General features: G+C 46.2%; 1 protein-coding gene and 1 non-coding gene across 3 annotated transcripts in view; both read left to right on the top strand.

Annotated features, from left to right (window-relative positions):
• LOC126094689 (uncharacterized) overlaps positions 1 to 18612 on the top strand; it is a 507242-nt gene that overhangs the window by 214273 nt on the left and 274357 nt on the right. The gene's annotated exons all lie outside the window — the stretch shown is intronic.
• Positions 2625 to 2697, top strand: Trnaf-gaa (transfer RNA phenylalanine (anticodon GAA)). Its single transcript has one exon. It is a non-coding gene; the product is annotated as a tRNA-Phe (tRNA).

Here is an 18612-nt window from a genome sequence, read left to right as displayed (position 1 = left end):
AGTATCTTCACGTATCACTGAAGATTACTTGTCAGACCGAAGGTAGAAACGCAAGTCGGTTATAGCTGGCTAAAACTGGTTGAGCCTGAAGGATCCCAGGCTCAACAGTGGGGAGTTCTGGCCAGTTGCATTTGTTCCTTCGGTCTAACAGGTACTCTTCATTGATATGTGCAGATGGTGCAGATTTACTGCTTGTATTTATCAGTGTACAGGACTTTAATACCAGCATATATGGTAATCGCGCAGTGATTCAAATCGATTGGCAGCAGAAATAAAATTTCTGCTTCAACGACCAACCCTGATCCTCCTTTTGTTATTAATACTGTTGCGGTGTTCGTGGTGCACGCAATTCCTCATTGAGTCCCCACTCAAAAGAACAATAGAAAGGTGAATAGAGGTTTATTAAGCTTCCTGAGTGTAAAACACAGTTTAAGAAATGGCACTACTGCTACATGGGAACAAGTATAGATAAAATAACGGCAAAAAACGGTTCAAATGGCTCTGAGCACTATGGGACTTAACATCTGTGGTCATCAGTCCCCTAGAACTTAGAACTACTTAAACCTAACTAACCGAAGGACATCACACACATTCATGCCCGAGGCAGGATTCGAACCTGCGACCGTAGCAGTCGCGCGGTTCCGGACTGCGCGCCTAGAACCGCTAGACCACCGCGGCCGGCAAAATAACGGCAGCAAGACTGGCTTGAGAAGTATATGGTTACAACGAACCTTTCCCTCAACATAAGAGCCCATCTGATATAGAATAAAGACGTGGATTAGAGCGATCTCGTACATCATTCCAGAAAAGTTGATGGACATGGGTAAGAACTATTCATTGCAGAGGCAACCTAAAATTCGAACAAGCGACGTAAGTTATTAGAAGTGTAGAGTTGAAAAGATAAGTACAATATAAGAAGAGTTAGCAGATGGCATCAAACCAGCCGAAAAAAATTAGGACAAAAATGTAGCACGATCTGACTGATAGTTCACCCACTACAGAATTTATTCAGCTTATGCAACCCACAGTTAGAGATTAAGAAATGTTTCGTAACTGTAGAACTGCACAGCATCGAATCTCAGTGACACTGATGGATGTGGGTCAGTAATACAAAAATTAAATGGGTGGAAAAAAATTGGGGACAAAATCGTGGAGAGAAAGAGGAAGTAGATCAAGATGAGGTGGGAAAGGTGACATTGCTAGAAGAATCTAACAGAGCCCTGAAAGGCCTAAGTCGACACACGCGCTTGGAGTAAACCGACATTCCATCAGAACTATTGATATCCTAGTGAGAAATTTCCGTCAAAGCTACTGCACCTGATATGCAAGCTAGACAGGATCTGTGGTACAAATCCTGCCTCGGGCATGGATGTGTGTGCTGTCCTTAAGTTAGGTTTAAGTAGTTCGAAGTTCTAGGGGACTGATGACCACAGATGTAAAGTCCCATAGCGCTCAGAGCCATTTGAACCTAAGCTACTTTTCTGCGCAGTCACAGTTCGAATTTAGGCACGTGCCGCACCATTTTACCAGCTTTTATATGCCTTCCATGTTATCAGTTGCCGCTGTTGTGTCGGCAGATTAGCCAACACAACGCACACTAATTGAGAGAGGAGGCCGAAATGCACGCGTCAACTCACGCAGGCTGGCGTTAGGTCTGAAACAGGATACGTAATGACTGCTATAAAGAAAAGTACGTAGCCGCGGTTATACTTAACTTTTAATCCATCATTTGTATACAGCGTTCTTGATGATACAAGTGAGACTCTCTCTAGAAATGGTTAATGGCGCCTTGCTAGGTCGTAGCCATGGACTAAGCTGAAGGCTGTTCTAACTATCTCTCGGCAAATGAGAGAAAGGCTTCGTCAGTGTAGTCTCTAGCAAAGTCGTCCGTACAACTGGGGCGAGTGCTAGTACGTCTCTCTTGACCTGCCGTGTGGTGGCGCTCGGTCTGCAATTACTGACAGTGGCGACACGCGGGTCCGTCGTATACTAGCGGACCACGGCCGATTTAAAAGGTACCACCTAGCAAGTGTGATGTCTGGCGGTGACACCACAGCCGCCAAGTCGTTGAGCCACTGATTAATGACGTCTTTAAATTCATGACCGCTTCCGTAGCGTTGTCCACTCAAAAATCACTTATAATTTGAGCAATAAGTGATAATCACTTGGGGCTAAGTCTGGACTGTATGGCGTATTTTGTAACATTTCCCACTGAAACCGCTGGAGCAACTCTTGTGACACTTCCGATGTATGGGGACGAGCAGGCGCGGCGGAGCCGGTGAAACGTCTGCCAGTAGGCCGCTCCGTTTATGGTCTCACCTCTAGGCATGAAGTTGGCGACCAGGACACCCCTTACGATCCCAAATCTTTCTGATGCTCCAGATTTGTTTTGCTTTTTTCGGTTTGGTCGGGGATTGCGAATGATGCCATTCCATTCATGAGCGCTTTGTATCTGGTGTGAAACTTGATATCCAGATCTTATCACCAGTGACAATGTGATCCACAAACTCACCACTATCTGCACGGCTTTCAGCGTCTTGTGTCTGATCGGACGAAGATGACTGTGAAATTACGAACGAGGCAGGTAGAAACGACGACATGCAAAAGAGCAAACATCCATGTCAGCCGAAATAGCCCATTTGGGAGAGCGTTAGACTGAAGATCTAAAAGTCCGTGGTTCGATCCCGCGTTTCGGCACACCATAGTTTTTAGGTTCTAATTGCTCTGCATCTGTGAAAATTCTGCTCCTGGCGGCTGAGAAATGTCAGTGGAGCTCCCGTTCATTTGGTTGTGTGTTCGTCTGTTTATAGCACAGATCTACACTAACAGTCACTTAGAACATAGTTCTTGAAATGTCTGAAAAGAATGAGTGCAGCCCAAACGATTATCTTCTTGGATTTTTGTTTCAATCCTTGCTTTGAGTCCGTCAGTCAACACTGAGGGCCGGCCCGAGCAATCTTTGTTGTTAACATTCTTCCGCCCGCCATTAAACAACCGAGTGACCTGGCGCAGTGGTTTATACACTGGACTCGCATTCGGCAGGACGACGTTCAAACCCGCGTCCGGCTATTCTGATCCAGGTTTTCCGTTATTACCCTAAATCGTTTCGGACAAATGTTAGAGTGGTTCCTGTGATAGGGCACTGCCGACTTCCTCCCCCATCCTTCCCTAATCCGATGAGACCGATGAACTTGCTATTTTGTCGCCTCCCCGGAATCGACCAACCAAGCCGTTAAACATGATACACCACTTCCGAACTGACGCTTCGTTCATCATGTTACTGTAAACCTCACCCATCTGTCTATCAGTTTCGATGGGTGGGAATTTTACATGTTTAAAAAGCGGATAACGCTGGGCATCTCGCACTAGGTGGGATCGTCAATTTTGCCACACAATTTAAAGTCGCACAGCTAAGCAGTAAGCAACCGTGTTGAATCGTAGTTGCCGCCAAACACATGCGGATGAGAACGAAGGTCTCTGGTCAGTCGATTGTGGTGCTGGGCGGGAAGCGGTCACGCGTCAAAACAGAATGTTCTGTAGTTCCCGGATGATCCTAAAGTTATTTCCACTGAAGCGCCAAAGTAACTGGTATAGGAATGCGTATCCAAATACAGAGGTATATAAAAAGACAGAACACGGCGCTGCGGTCGGCAACGTCTATATAAGAGAAAAAGTGTTTGGCGCAGTTGTTAGATCGGTTACTCCTGCTACAATGGCACTTTATCAAGATTTAAGTGAGTTTAAACGTGTGTTACAGTCGGCGCACGAGCGATGGGACACAGCATCTCCGAGGTAGGGATGAAGTGGGGACTTTCCCGTACGACCATTTCACGAATGTACCGTGAATATCAGGAATCCGGTAAAACATCAAATTTCCGACATCGTTGCGGCCGGAAAAAGATCCTGCAAGAACAGGACCAACGACGACTGAACAGAATCGTTCAACGCCACAGAAGTGCAACCCTTCCGCAAATTGGTGCAGACTTCAGTGCTGGGTCACTAAAAAAGTGTCAGCGTGCGAACCATTCAACGAAACATGATCGATATGGGCTTTCGGAGCCGAAGGCCTACTCGTGTACCCTTGATGACTGCACGACACAAACAATTACGCCTCGCCTGGGCCCGTCAACGCCGGTATTGGACTGGAACATGTTGCGTGTTCAGACGAGTCTCGTTTCAATTTGTATCGAGCGGGTCGACGCCTACGGGAACGGAGACAACCTCATGAATCCATGGGTCCCGCATGTCAGCAGGGCACTGTTCAAGCTGGAGGAGGCTCTGTAATGGTGTGGGGCGTGTGCAGTTGGAGTGATACGGGACCCCTGATACGCCTAGATACGACCCTGTCAAGTGACGCGCACGCAAGCATCCATTCTTGTCCATTGTGCATTCGTGACAATTCCAGCAGGATAATGCAACACCCCATACATCAAAAATTGCTCCAGAGTGGGTCCAGGAACACCCTTCTGAGTTTAAACACTTCCTTCCGCTGGCCACTAAACTCCCGAGGCATGAACATTATTGAGCATATCTGGGATGCCTTGCAACGTGCTTTTCAGAAGAGATCTCCACCCCCTCGTACTCTTAAGGAGGTATGGAGAGCTGTACAGGATTCGTGGTGTCAGCTCCTTGGAGCACTACTTCGGACATTATTCGAGTTCATGCACGTCGTGTTGCGGCACTTCTGCGTGCTCGTGGGGGTCCTACACGATATTTGACAGGTGTACCAGTTTCTTTTGGCTCTTCAACGTTTACGTGTAAGGTGACGGTAATAAATGCCACAAAGCCTTGAAACCTGTATATTCGTTTTGAAACCCCGTGTATACAGATACCGTACCGAGTCAGAATGAAAAGATATTACACTGTATTACACTACTGGCCATTAAAATTGCTACACCAAGAAGAAATGCAGATGATAAACGGGTATTCAGTGGACAAATATATTATACTAGAACTAACATGGATTACATTTTCACGCAATTTGGGTACATAGATCCTGAGAAATCAGTACCCAGAACAACCACCTCTAGCGGTAATAACGGCCGTTATGCGCTTGGGCATTGAGTCAAAGAGAGCTTGGATGTCGTGTACAGGTACAGCTGCCCATGCAGCTTCAACACGATGCCACAGTTCATCAAGAGTAGTGACTGGCGTATTGTGACGAGCCAATTGCTCGGCCACCATTGTCCAGACGTTTTCAATTGGTGAGAGATCTGGTGAATGTGCTGGCCAGCGGAGCAGTCGAACATTTTCTGTATCCAGAAAGGCACGTACAGGACCTGCAACATGAGGTCGTGCATTATCCTGCTGAAATTTATGGTTTCGCAGGGATCGAATGACGGGTGGAGCCACGGGTCGTAAAACATGTGAAATGTAACGTCCTCTGTTCAACGTGCCGTCAATGCCAACAAGAGGTGACCGAGACGTGTAACCAATGCCACCCCATACCATCACGCCCGGTGATACGCCATTATGGCGATGACGAGTACACGCTTCCAATGTGCGTTCACCGCGATGACGCGAAACACGTATGCGACCATCATGATGCTGTAAACGGAACCTGGATTCATCCAAAGAAATGCCTTTTTGCCATTCGTGCACCCAGGTTCGTCGTTGAGTACACCATCGCAGGCGCTCCTGTCTGTGACGCAGCGTCAAGGGTAACCGCAACCATGGTCTCCGAGCTGATAGTCCAAGCTGCTGCAAACGTCGTCGAACTGTTCGTGCAGATGGTTCTTGTCTTGCAAACGACCCCATCTGTTGACTCAGGGATCGAGATGTGGCTGCACGATCCGTTACAGCCATGCGGATAGGATGCCTGTCATCTCGACTGCTAATGATACGAGGCCGTTGGGATCCAGCACGGCGTTCCGTATTACTCTACAGAACCCACCGATTCCATATTCTGCTGACAGTCAATGGATCTCGACCAACGCAAGCAGCAATGTCGCGATACGATAAACCGCAATCGCCATAGGCTACAATCCGACCTTTATCAAAGTCGGAAACGTGATGGTACGCATTTCTCCTCCTTACATGAGGCATCACAACAACGTTTCACCAGGCAACGCCGGTCAACTGCTGTTTGTGTATGAGAAATCGGTTGGAAACTTTCCTCATGTCAGGACGTTGTAGGTGTCGCCACCGGCGCCAACCTTGTGTGAATGCTCTGAAAAGCTAATGATTTGCATATCACAACATCTTCTTCCTGTCGGTTAAATTTCGCGTCTGTAGCACGTCATCAATGTGGTGTAGCAATTTTAATAGCGAGTAGTGTATTTGTGAAATTTGACTAAGGGAACGCATAGCCAGATGGTACGCACCCTGAGGCATCGAGAGGGAGTGATACTGGAGGAAGTGGGGGCGCTAGCGAGACCAAGGCTGCAGTTAATTAAGCAGGTTGAAATGGATGTAGAGTTCGGTAAGTATGCAGAGGCGAAGAGGCTCGCGCCGTGTTGGCAGTTATGGAAAGCTGTATGATACAGGACTTAGGGCTAAGGCCCAGGGAGTGCGGCTGCCGGAACCTGCGGCCCTCGCGTCTCGGATGAGGCCAGTGGGGCAGACGCGGCCGGACGGTTGGCACTCTGCCGCCGTGCCGTCCTCGGCCTTCCCCCTCCCCCTCCCCCTCCCCCTCTCACTCCACGCAGCCGCTGAGCAGCCGACCCGCCGATACAGGCTTGTCGGTACGGTCTGCTCGCCCAGGCTAAGTTTTGGTACCATAAAAGAAAGAAGGGAAAAAGCCCTTGTAACCCCCCAAAGATAATTATACAGGGTGTTACAAAAAGGTACGGCCAAACTTTCAGGAAACATTCCTCACACACAAATAAAGAAAATATGTAATGTGGACATGTGTCCGGAAACGCTTAATTTCCATGTTAGAGCTCATTTTATTTTGTTCTTCCATCTACGCTCAATGGAGCACGTTATCATGATTTCATACGGGATACTCTACCCGTGCTGCTAGAACATGTGCCTTTACAAGTACGACACAACATGTGGTTCGTGCACGATGGAGCTCCTGCACATTTCAGTAGAAGTGTTCGTACGCTTCTCAACAATAGATTTGGTGACCGATGGATTGGTAGAGGCGGACCAATTCCATGGCCTCCACGCTCTCCTGGCCTCAACCCTCTTGACTTTCATTTATGGGGGCATTTGAAAGCTCTTGTCTACGCAACCCCGGTACCAAATGTAGAGAATCTTCGTGCTCGTATTGCGGACGGCTGTGATACAATACGCCATTCTCCAGAGCTGCATCAGCGCATCAGGGATTCCATGCGACGGAGGGTGGATGCATGTATCCTCGCTAACAGAGAACATTTTGAACATTTCCTGTAACAAAGTGTTTGAAGTCCCGCTGGTACTTTCTGTTGCTGTGTGTTTCCATTCCATGATTAATGTGATTTGAAGAGAAGTAATAAAATGAGCTGTAACATGGAAATAAGCGTTTCCGGACACATGTCCACGTAACATATTTTCTTTCTTTGTGTGTGAGGAATGTTTCCTGAAAGTTTGGCCGTACCTTTTTGTAACACCCTGTATAATAACCTCCCAACAGTAAAAAATATAATTCTATAATTCACATTCAGCGTAATCTCCCACAGATAAATTCCGTAACAGAATTGTGGCTCACTTATAACCCTTCAATAATTGACTGTGAATTTAAACTGGTAAATTTTGGACGTCAGCAGTGCTGCGTCATGGCGCTGAAAGATCATTCTGAATAAATTGAAAATTCTTACCTCAATAACGCGTGTATATCTGCTCATATAAGAAATTTTTCTGTCACAGCTCAGTGCAATGCTGGCCGATAGACTTGTCATGCATAAAAAGAAACAACTGATTTTTCTTTACAATAATCGGGATGACCATGTATTGGAGACATCAGTACATTTTTTAAATTGAGATGAATGATTGTCAAAAGCTAATTTTTATAAAAAAGATTATTATTAAGAGATTTTTTAAATATTTACGTGGGACTTGATATAACAATAATACATATGCGCGAGGCTGCTTTTACCTTATATTATATCGCTCAGGCTACGCCATCGCTATCCACGACCGGCCCAGCCAACTTCATACACAAGACTGCTAGCAACTACAAACTCCTACTGCTACACAGTTCCTACTGCATACAACACTGCTCTCTGGTCTGAGCTTCTCTTGTCTGCAGCTCGTGGTCGTGCGGTAGCGTACTTGCTTCCAACGCCCGGGTTCCCGGGTTCTATTCCCGGCGGGGTCAGGGATTTTCTCTGCCTCGTAATGACTGGGTGTTGTGTGCTGCCCTTAGGTTAGTTAGGTTTAAGTAGTTCTAAGTTCTAGGGACTGATGACCATAGATGTTAAGTCCCATAGTGCTTAGAGCCATTTTTTTTTAGATTCTCTTATTGCTTACATATCGCAGGCAGCGCGTGATCAATCCATCGAAATTACATCTGCTCGAGTGCGCTAGCAATAAATTCCTTAGTCAAGGACCTCTTACACCCTTACTGGAAGGAGTCATCAGGAACGGAATAACGTAATTTTGTCTTATGATGGAAGCTACCAATACACACGGAAGACTTACCAGTACTACTTATTTCCAAACTAAATAAAAGTCTGCTGCTGTATTTGACCACGAACGGCTCCTGCGGAATGCCCTCCACATATTGCAAGTGTCAGTCGTAATCACAAAAGTATTCCGTGTAGTCGTGAGTGCGTTATGTCGGAGCTTTTGAAACGTGGGCAAATTGTTGGTATTCGAATGGTGAGTGATTTCGTAACCAAGATAGCGAAAGTGTCTGGTTTCTCAAGAGGCATACAGGAAGCATTCTGAATAAGACACCCTTAGTAGGTATCGAAACCTACGTAAATTGCACCGAACAGTTATTTGCAACCGGTTGGCTGTTAACTTCCTATGTTTAAAAATTGTATACGGTTGATGAGAAACAGCCATGTTCAAAAAGGTTTCCAATATCACATTAAAATCCACTTTCTTTACTCCAGGCGCAATTTTCCCGCCACTCACATAGTAAAATATCGCCGAGTGGGGATAAGCATTTCAGGTATCAGAGGGAGATTTAGAAACAGGTATAAGAAATTGCAGATGCTCATCGATTCAAGAACGTAGTGCTGTGGATGGTCCGGCGCCTAAACAGAGTTCCTTCCCTGCGCAGCGCGGCGCGTGGGAGCACAGGTGTATACAAGGCGCTCGGTGGGGCGGCAAACAATGTAACGGGCCCAAGGCTGCCTCGCGTATTCCCCTCCGCCCCGTATCGGCCAGCGGACTGCACTCTCCTGCAAACGGGCGCGGCCCGTCACACGCGCTTGAGGTCCAGCCGCGCTCAACACTGACCACGTACACCACGTCCCTTCTCTCCCGTAGCACTGCATAAGCAGACAGGCACCTGTGGACCCTCTTCGGCATACCATATTTACATTACTGGCCATTAAAATTGCTACACCAAGAAGAAATGCAGATGATAAACGGGTATTCATTGGACAAATGTATTATACTAAAACTGACATGTGATTACATTTCCACGCAAATAGGGTTCATAGATCCTGAGAAATCAGTACCCAGAAAAACCACCTCTGGCCTTAATAACGGCCTTCATGCGCCTGAGCAATGAACCAAACAGAGTTTGGATGGCGTGTACAGGTACACCTGCCCATGCAGCTTCAACACGATACCACGGTGCATCAAGAGTAGTGACTGGCGTATTGTGACGAGCCAGTTGCCCGGCCACCATTGACCAGACGTTTTCAATTGGTGAGAGATCTGGAGAATGTGCTGGCCAGGGCAGCAGTCGAACATTTTCTGTATCCAGAAAGGCCCGTACAGGACCTGCAACATGCGGTCGTGCAGTATCCTGCTGAAATGTAGTGTTTCGCAGGGATCGAATGAATGGTAGAGCCACGGGTCGTAACACATCTGAAACGTAACGTCCACTGTTCAAAGTGCCGTCAATGCGAACAAGAGGTGAACGAGTCGTGTAAGTAATGGCACCCCGCACCATCACGCCGTGTGATACGCCAGTATGGCGATGACGAGTACACGCTTCCAATGTGCGTTCACCACGATGTCGCCAAACACGGATGCGACCATCACGACGCTGTAAACAGAACCTCGATTCATCCGGCAAAATGACGTTTTGCCATTCGTGCACCCTGGTTCGTCGTTGATACGATGCAGCGTCAAGGGTAACCTCAGCCATGGTCTCCGAGCTGATAGTCTATGCTGCTGCAAACGTCGTCGAACTGTTCGTGCAGATGGTTGTTGCCTTGCAAACGTTCCCATCCGTTGGCTCAAGGATCGAGACATTGCTGCACGATCCGTTACAGCCATGCGAATAAAATGCCTGTAATCTCGACTGCTAGTGACACGAGGCCGTTGGGATCCAGCACGGCGTTCCGTATTACCCTCCTGAACCCACAGATTCCATATTCTGCTAACAGTCATTGGATCTCGACCGACGCGAGCAGCAATGTCGCGATACGATAAAGCGCAATTGCGATAGGCTACAATCCGATCTTTTATCATGGTCTGAAACGTGATGGTACGCATTTCTCCTCCTTACACGAGGCATCACAACAACGTTTCACCAGGCAACGCCGTTCAACTGCTGTTTGTGTATGAAAAATCCGTTGGAACCTTTCCTCATGTCAGCACGTTGCAGGTGTCGCCTCCGGCGCCAACCTTGTGCGAATGCTCTGAAAAGCTAATCATTTGCTTATCACATCATCTTCTTGCTGTCAGTTAAATTTCGCGTATGTAGCACGTCATCTTCGTGGTGTAGCAATTTTAATGGCCAGTAGTGTAATTTCTCAAAGTTTTTGTAATTTACGTGTAGACTCAGTGCACTCATCGACGGAAGTGGAAACTACGAGGAACATTTCGTAAATAATTCCTCTAACTTTTTTCACTCGCACTTTCTATTTTCCTTCAATATCTCTTGACAGTCCTTCGGTACAGTCTCCCTGCTTCTCCGTGACTGAATCCCATCGTCTCGGAAGCTCTATTATTCCATCCAGGATACCAGTTCTTTTCATCTGTCGAACGGCTCGGGTAACAGTGGTAGAACGCTCTTCCAGAGAAAGATAACGACGTCGACGCATAGGGATAGAAGCCTGGTGTAATCATGCCGGGTCTGTAGGAAGGATATGGCAACACGTGGCTTCCATGTTCGCGCTGTTTTTGGGCTACAATATGAAACCATAAAAGATTCTAACAACTGAAGGTACTAACTACTGATAGGCATAGTTAGCAAATGAAAGATTTTGATAGAGAACAAACAATGTATTTACCTTAATAATGTTCAAAAGTCATCATGTTCATTATATCCAATATTACAAATTCACTCTTTCTGATGGACACACGTCCAGATCGCCCGCACTCAAAACTCCGCCATCTCTCTCCCCTCATCAACTACTGCTGGCGGCTCACCTCCAACTGCGCAACGCTACGCGCTGTTCACATCCAACTGCCCAACACTACAATAGCGAATATTCCAACAATGCTAACCAGCCACAGACTGCACACAGCACAGTCAGTGGCTTTATTTACGAAATCTTACCAACATAAAAACCTGAACAGCTTACTTACAAATATTGCCAATATGTGGGAGAGCATTGTACCGAAGAATGAATGGCCCAGCCTCGAGCGGCGGCCGCTGTGGCCGAGCGGTTCTCGGCGCTTCAGCCTGGAACCGCGTGACCGCTACGGTCTCCGAATCCTGCCTCGGGCATGGATGTGTGTGATGTCCTTAGGTTAGTTAGGTTTAAGTAGTTCTAAGTTCTAGGGGACTGATGACCTCAGATGTTAAGTCCCACTGTGCTCAGAGCCAGCCAGCCTCGAGCAACTGGCGTCGGGTTTTGTACATTTTTCTGCGCAAGTTTTGCATGAAGTTACGTTAGTACACTACTGTGAAACTTGTTCCATATGGGACTCTGTCTGTCATGATGACTCGTTGGTGATTATAAACAAAAATCATCATATGCTTGAGCTTTGATTGAGCGCGTCTAATTTTTTTTGACGTGGAGAATGTGAAGCTCTCCACTCGTTGGTCTCCGATTTCAACTTCGGTTCAAAGTCTCTAATCCACGTTTCATCAGTAGACACAATTCGACACGAGCATCCCTGGCATTCACACGGTCGAATCGTTGTTTAAGCAAGGTTGCAATGTCCAGGAGTTTTTGCTTCTCTTCAGCAGTCAGTGTGGGATCCAAGTCGCAGAAATGTTCCTCTTCTTCAAATCTTTTGCTAGAATACGGAATACTGATGTTGGGGGAACTCTCGTGGCCTCAGAAAGTTCCATACATATAGCAGTGCGATCTTAAAGAGCATCTGTCGCAAGTTTCACACATCTGTTGATATATTTGGCCTTCCGGATCTTGGATTATCATCTATGCTGTTACAATCACTGCGGTCCACTATAAACACACCACAAATTTTACTTAAGCACTGTGGGTGTCTGTCCGGTTGCCACGTAAAGTTTAGATCTTGATGCACGACGTCACTTCAACAGTCACATGTTTTACCATTTTGAACACCTTGACCGAATGCCACCCAAATCGTACTCCGGAATTACCAAGTTATTCCTATACGCTGATTAAAACTTCGTCATTATGCGAGCTTATTTTCGGTATTTTCAATACAGAAATAAGTAGTTCCTACATACGGTGAACTAGCGACTCGGCCTGATCTCGCACAAGTAGCGCTGCGTATCTACGACCAGACGAGTTGACTGGCGTAGCGTATTTTGTGCTTCGGACCACGAATAAAATTCAGACAACGACGTTAAGCAACTGAATATCATCACTTTCACATAACTTAAACGCGACGTAAGGTCGCTCACCATGAAAGTTGTCACGAGGCAAGAATGTTGTAAGTTCCGTATTGAAATGGCGTCTGGAGTGACATCTCATAGCAATGAATGGTCACAACGTGACGTAAGTAATGTGTTTGCAACCAACGTAAATATTGTATGTGAATTGTTGTATGTGTGTGTGTGTGTGTGTGTGTGTGTGTGTGTGTGTGTGTGTGTGTGTTTGTGTGTGTGTTTGTGTTTGTGTGAATGAATGATTGAATATGTATCGGAGGCTGCCTGAGTTGGCACAAATAAAAGAAAATAATACGAAAGTACATGCATGATCTAAATCTTTAAGCCGAACTGGGTAGCCGTGCGGTCTAAGGCTCCTTACCACGATTCGCCGGAGGTTCGAGTCCTCCCATGGGCGTGGGTGTGTGTGTTGTCTTTAGCGTAAGTTAGTTTAAGTTAAATTAAGTAGTGTGTAAGCCTAGGGACCGATGACCTCAGCAGTTTGGCCCATAGAACTTACCACAAATATCCAAAATCCAAATAAATCTTTAACTCCTGTTACAGCAGCCATCTTGCGATGCTTAGTTTGCACTGCGATGCATTGTTGAGACCCACTGCCGCAATCCTTTGTCGTGGACTCTTTATGGCAAACTTCTTCGCCGTTCGTCGCAAAGAATTGTCTCGATACCTGGGTTTAATTCAAGGAAAGCTGAGTCACCTGCTGCGCTACTGAACGAACGTACTATATTTAAACGGAGGAAAGTTGCTGAAGTGTTTTGCGTTTTACTTGAAGCATAAGAAACATAACATATTTTGGATTCGCATGTTCTTTTCGCTGTGCTGTTGTTCACAGACGATTGCAGGGAAACTAATGGTTAAACTATTTGATTATTTCAAATTGTACGTCTCACATCACAGCCTGTTAAGGTGGTTCTCTTTTCGTTATTGGTCATATTGATTACGATACTTCAAATGTGAACAATTCACAGCCCATTGTTCGAAGAATTTGCAGTGAATTATGAATGCGCTTTGCGCTCTTAATCGGAGGGAAGCAGAAATTGACAGTCTCACACTGTAGTCATATTTCAAAATGCTTCCCTCAGTCATCTGTAGAAGCTCCTTGAAATTATGGGTATTCATCTGCAAGAAATTTCTGAATCCCGTGTCTTTATGATCTTCTGAATCTCTTTCTCGCCAGTGGACATTCGTTTATCACTCTTCTGTATAATCTGAACGTGTCCGAACAAGTAATATATTTCACCCCAGCGTGCAGATAATCGCGTTCGCATCTACAGGGTGACAATCACTGAACTTACTGAAATAAAATCGTCGTAACTTCTGAACGGCTTGCGTAAGGACGTTCAAACTGCACGGTTGGCCCGCGGGGCATGATGGGAATTAGTATGGTTTGGTTTAGCGACCAAGCCCACTTTAATTTTGTTGGATTTGTGTTTAAGCAAAAGTGGCGCACTTGGGGACTGAGAATCCGCATTTCGCAATGGAGAAGTATCTTCACCCTCAACGGGTGACTGTGTAATGTGCAGTGTTTAGTCACGGAATAATCGGTGCGATATTCCTTGATAGCACGGTGACCACCAAACGGTACGTGAAGATTTTGGGAGATGATTTCATCCCCATTATTCCAAGTGACCGTGATTTCGGCAAGGTGTGGTTCATGCAAGACGGAGCTCGACCCCATCGAAGCAAGAGTGTGATGTTCAGGGCGCTGCCAGGGGCCTCGATTGGCCGCCATATTCTCCGGATCTGCCCGCATGCGGCTCCTTTTTGTAGGTCTGTATTAAAGACAAAGTGTACAGCAATAATCCCAAAACCATTGCAAAGCTGAAAGTAGTCATTCAGGAGGTCATCGACAGCATCGATATCCCGACACTTCAGCAGGTCATGCACAATTTCGCTACTCGTCTGCGCCACGGCATCGCCAGTGATGGCAGGTATATCGAACACGTCATAACGTAAATCCGAATATCTGTAATAATGTTTACATGTTGAATAAAGTGTGTGCACTCCGTAGTTCGTTACTCATTTACCTTTTTTTTCATATACTTCAATAATTGTCACCCCGCATGGTTTGAGACCAGGAAAGCTGACAGCTGAGTATACGCTGCGCTGCTGTAAACTTTCTTCATGTAAACGAAGCAAATCTGCATCCCGCGCTGCGCCTTACTCTGTACATTAATAGCTGAAAACCACAGATTCGCTTGTTATTTTTTCGCTGTGCAATTGTTCTGAAACGATCGCAATCAATTGGATGTCACTTAGGCGACGTGCATATCCTTAACCAGTTTCCAACTGGGAAAAGTGGAGCATGCAACGTCCAATCCAAGCCACTTTTCGTTTCTTTCGAATCTCCACAACATTGAGCCCGCATCTCGTGGTCGTGCGGTAGCGTTCTCGCTTCCCACGCCCGGGTTCCCGGGTTCGATTCCCGGCGGGGTCAGGGATTTTCTCTGCCTCGTGATGGCTGGGTGTTGTGTGCTGTCCTTAGGTTAGTTAGGTTTAAGTAGTTCTAAGTTCTAGGGGACTGATGACCATAGATGTTAAGTCCCATAGTGCTCAGAGCCATTTCCACAACATTGAGAGGCGGATGCTAGCTTAAAATGCACAGTGAAAAAAATGTCACTACCTGTATTCGATCCTACAGCTTACAGCGAAACGCTCCACCACCAGACAACTGCAGCAGTTGAGAATGTGAGCAGGCTTTCTACTGCCTCAGGGCTACCGCGAGCTACAGCGAACTGCAAAGAAGGTTGGTTGTAGTGCTGTGTGTGTGTGTGTGTGTGTGTGTGTGTGTGTGTGTGTGTGTGTGTGCGCGCGCGTGCAGGAGTAATGACGGTGTTGACTCAGGACAACCTTAAATTTGTAATAAATCGAAGTTTCGCGCCGTTATCCTGTAAATTGGTAAGAGTGCTACAAACAACGTGCAGAATGGCCTGTACGTTGCAGCGTAGTGCAGATGCACACACATCGTCGCAGTATCAGTATAAAGATGGCCGCCCCACCTGCAGTTTGCATCAGGGAAGAACAGCGTTCTGTTATTCGGTTTTTGCGTAGTGAAGGTGTAAAACCTATTGAAATTCATCGGCGAATGAAGGTACAGTACTGTGACGGATGTTTGTCACAGCAGCAGGTCTACGAATGGAGTAGGAAGTTCGAAAATGGTGTGACTTCAATGGAAGGTGCTCCTCGTCCAGGTCAGGCACAACGAGTTGTGACTCCACAGAACACTGCAGCAGTTGAAGCCATAGTGAAGGAAAACCGCCGAGTGACACTGAATGACATTGCAGCATGTTTACAGAATAGTCATGGGTCAGCACACCACACTGTGCATGACGTGCTCCAGTTTCACAAAGTGTCTGCAAGATGAGTGCCACGGCAGCTGACTCCTGAAATTAGAGAACGACGTGTAGATGCTTGTGAAGAACTTCTTCGGCGCTTTGAACGAGAAGGTGATGGCTTCCTTGCAAGAATAGTTACTGGGGACGAAACCTGGGTTCACTTCCACCAACCGGAAACGAAGAGAGCGAGCAACGAATGGCTCCATTCCTCATCAGCAAAACCAAAGAAGTTTCGAACAGAACCATCAGCAGGGAAGGTTATGCTGACTCGCTTTTGGGACGAAAAAGGCGTCATTTTGACGCATTACATGCCTAGAGGGACCAGTCATCAATGCATCATACACAGATCTCCTAAAAAATCATCTGCGGCCTGCTGCAATCAAATCAAAGCGACGTGTTCTGCTGTCAGCAGGTGTCCTTTTGCAATGTGACAATGCAAGGCCCCACACTGCCCGTATAACAGTTGCAACAATCACAGACCTGCATTTTGAGTGTCTTCCTCATCCACCATACTCACAAGTCTTTGCCCCAAGCGATTTCTATAAGTTTGGACCACTCAAAGACGCAATGGGAGGAAAGAAGTTCCGTTCTGACGAAGTGGTACGCCACGCTGTGCATGAATGGTTATGCGGAGTACCAAAACAATTTTTTTCTAAAGGAATTTATGCACTTTCTAAGCGCTGGAGGACTTGCATTGAGCGTGGGGGAGATTATGTTGAAGAAAAGTGATACAGCTTTGTACCACTTTTGCACAATAAATAATATTTAAAAATATATTTGAAGATTTCATTTCACTCATCCTCGTACCACTGGCTCTGACGAAGAGACGGATGGCAGCAACTGATATCCGGACAGGAGTTGCAGGCAGTGTGTGGCAACAAATCTTCGGGAACAGATTACAGGAAGATGGATTGATACTTCTTCGAGTTGACATGTGTCACTTGAAGCTTGCATCACACCACAGACAAAAGAGCATTGCTTGGTGTGGGGCCAGAGTTAACTGGGAAATTGAGTGGCATTCTGTATTGCTTAACGACGAGTCTCGCTTCCGTTTTTGTGGATCAGACTGATACCAGCGTGTCCTTAAACGAGCAGGTGAAAGGTCGCAGGAAACGGCGATTCCAGAGGCGCGTGCGAGTATCGCTCCTACCCCTGGAGTCGGGAACGACTGCACTTTGGTAATTATTGAAGAAAATCTGGTAAATAACGGACCAGTTTTCTTGGAGTAACACCTTCCAGTGAATATTGTCAAGAGAGAGGAGTTTCATGCGAAAAAAAAGGACATTTCTTACAATATCATGCTCACAAGCTGTGATATATTAGCAGATGATGAGAAGACGTCATCCTGATGGAATAGCTCCATATGAACGAAGTTTCATTCACATATTATAGGCCCTGTCCCTTGTTTATGGTCGCAATGAGAAGCTCATACGCTTACGAACAGACTTTCGTGGATAATAATTTTATTATATTGTATTCCCACCTCCAGGTGCTATGCAATCTTCCAGTGTCGCTTAGAAACAATCATATGTATGTCGAATGTCGTCTTGAGGAAGTGTATACTGTTTTGAGGTACTTAAATTTTTTGTTGCTGTTAGTCAGATGGTGTCACCGGTAATGTACATCGGTTATATGAATGTCCGAAAGAACAGACACCACGCATTCATATAATTGATACGCCTAGCTCAGCAATGGATCATCCTTCTTCAGTGCAGCTGCAAAAATACGTCCCACCTCCTGTGGGAATCTGTGAGTAGCGAACGGGATTAAAATGGATAGGGGCTGTGGATAGTTGGAGCCCGGTGGGAATGTGGATAGGCCGTGAGGCGTGCCGAGACAGTCCGCGCAAGTGTGATAACGCCGTGTCCCGGATGGCGCACTGGTTAACGCAGCTCCCTAGTAAGTAGGAGATCCTTGGTTCGAATCCCGGTCCGGTACACATTTTCACTCGTCGCCGCTGATTCCTCTTAATGTCCTGCTTCAGCTGACAGCAGTGAACCCTTTCAATTTGCATAACATGTACATCGGACCAAACGGTTTTTGTGCCAAGAAGAACTTAACTACCCAGCATTCAAATAACCATACAAATAACCATAGCAATCTAAACTCATACACACATGAGCAAAGGAGACTAAAAATAGAAAAAGGAGAAGAAAGGCAGACGGAGAACACGGAACACGAGGAGGACAGAAGGGTAAAAACACTTAATAAAAGCAAGTCTTCCGATCCAGACTGTATACCAACTAGGTTCCTTTCGGAGTATGCTGATGTATTAGCTCCATACTTAACAATCTCATACAACCGTTCGCTCGACGAAAGATCCGTACCCAAAGACTGGAAAGTTGCACAGGTCACACCAATATTCAAGAAAGGTAGTAGGAGTAATCCACTAAATTGCAGGCCCATATCGTTAACGTCGATATGCAGCAGGGTTTTAGAACATATATTGTGTTCGAA

Source organism: Schistocerca cancellata, chromosome 8 (assembly GCF_023864275.1).
Source record: "Schistocerca cancellata isolate TAMUIC-IGC-003103 chromosome 8, iqSchCanc2.1, whole genome shotgun sequence".
Classification (NCBI taxonomy): Eukaryota; Metazoa; Arthropoda; class Insecta; order Orthoptera; family Acrididae; genus Schistocerca; species Schistocerca cancellata.
Note: the sequence above shows the minus strand (reverse complement) of the source record. Positions and strands in the feature narration are given on the sequence as shown.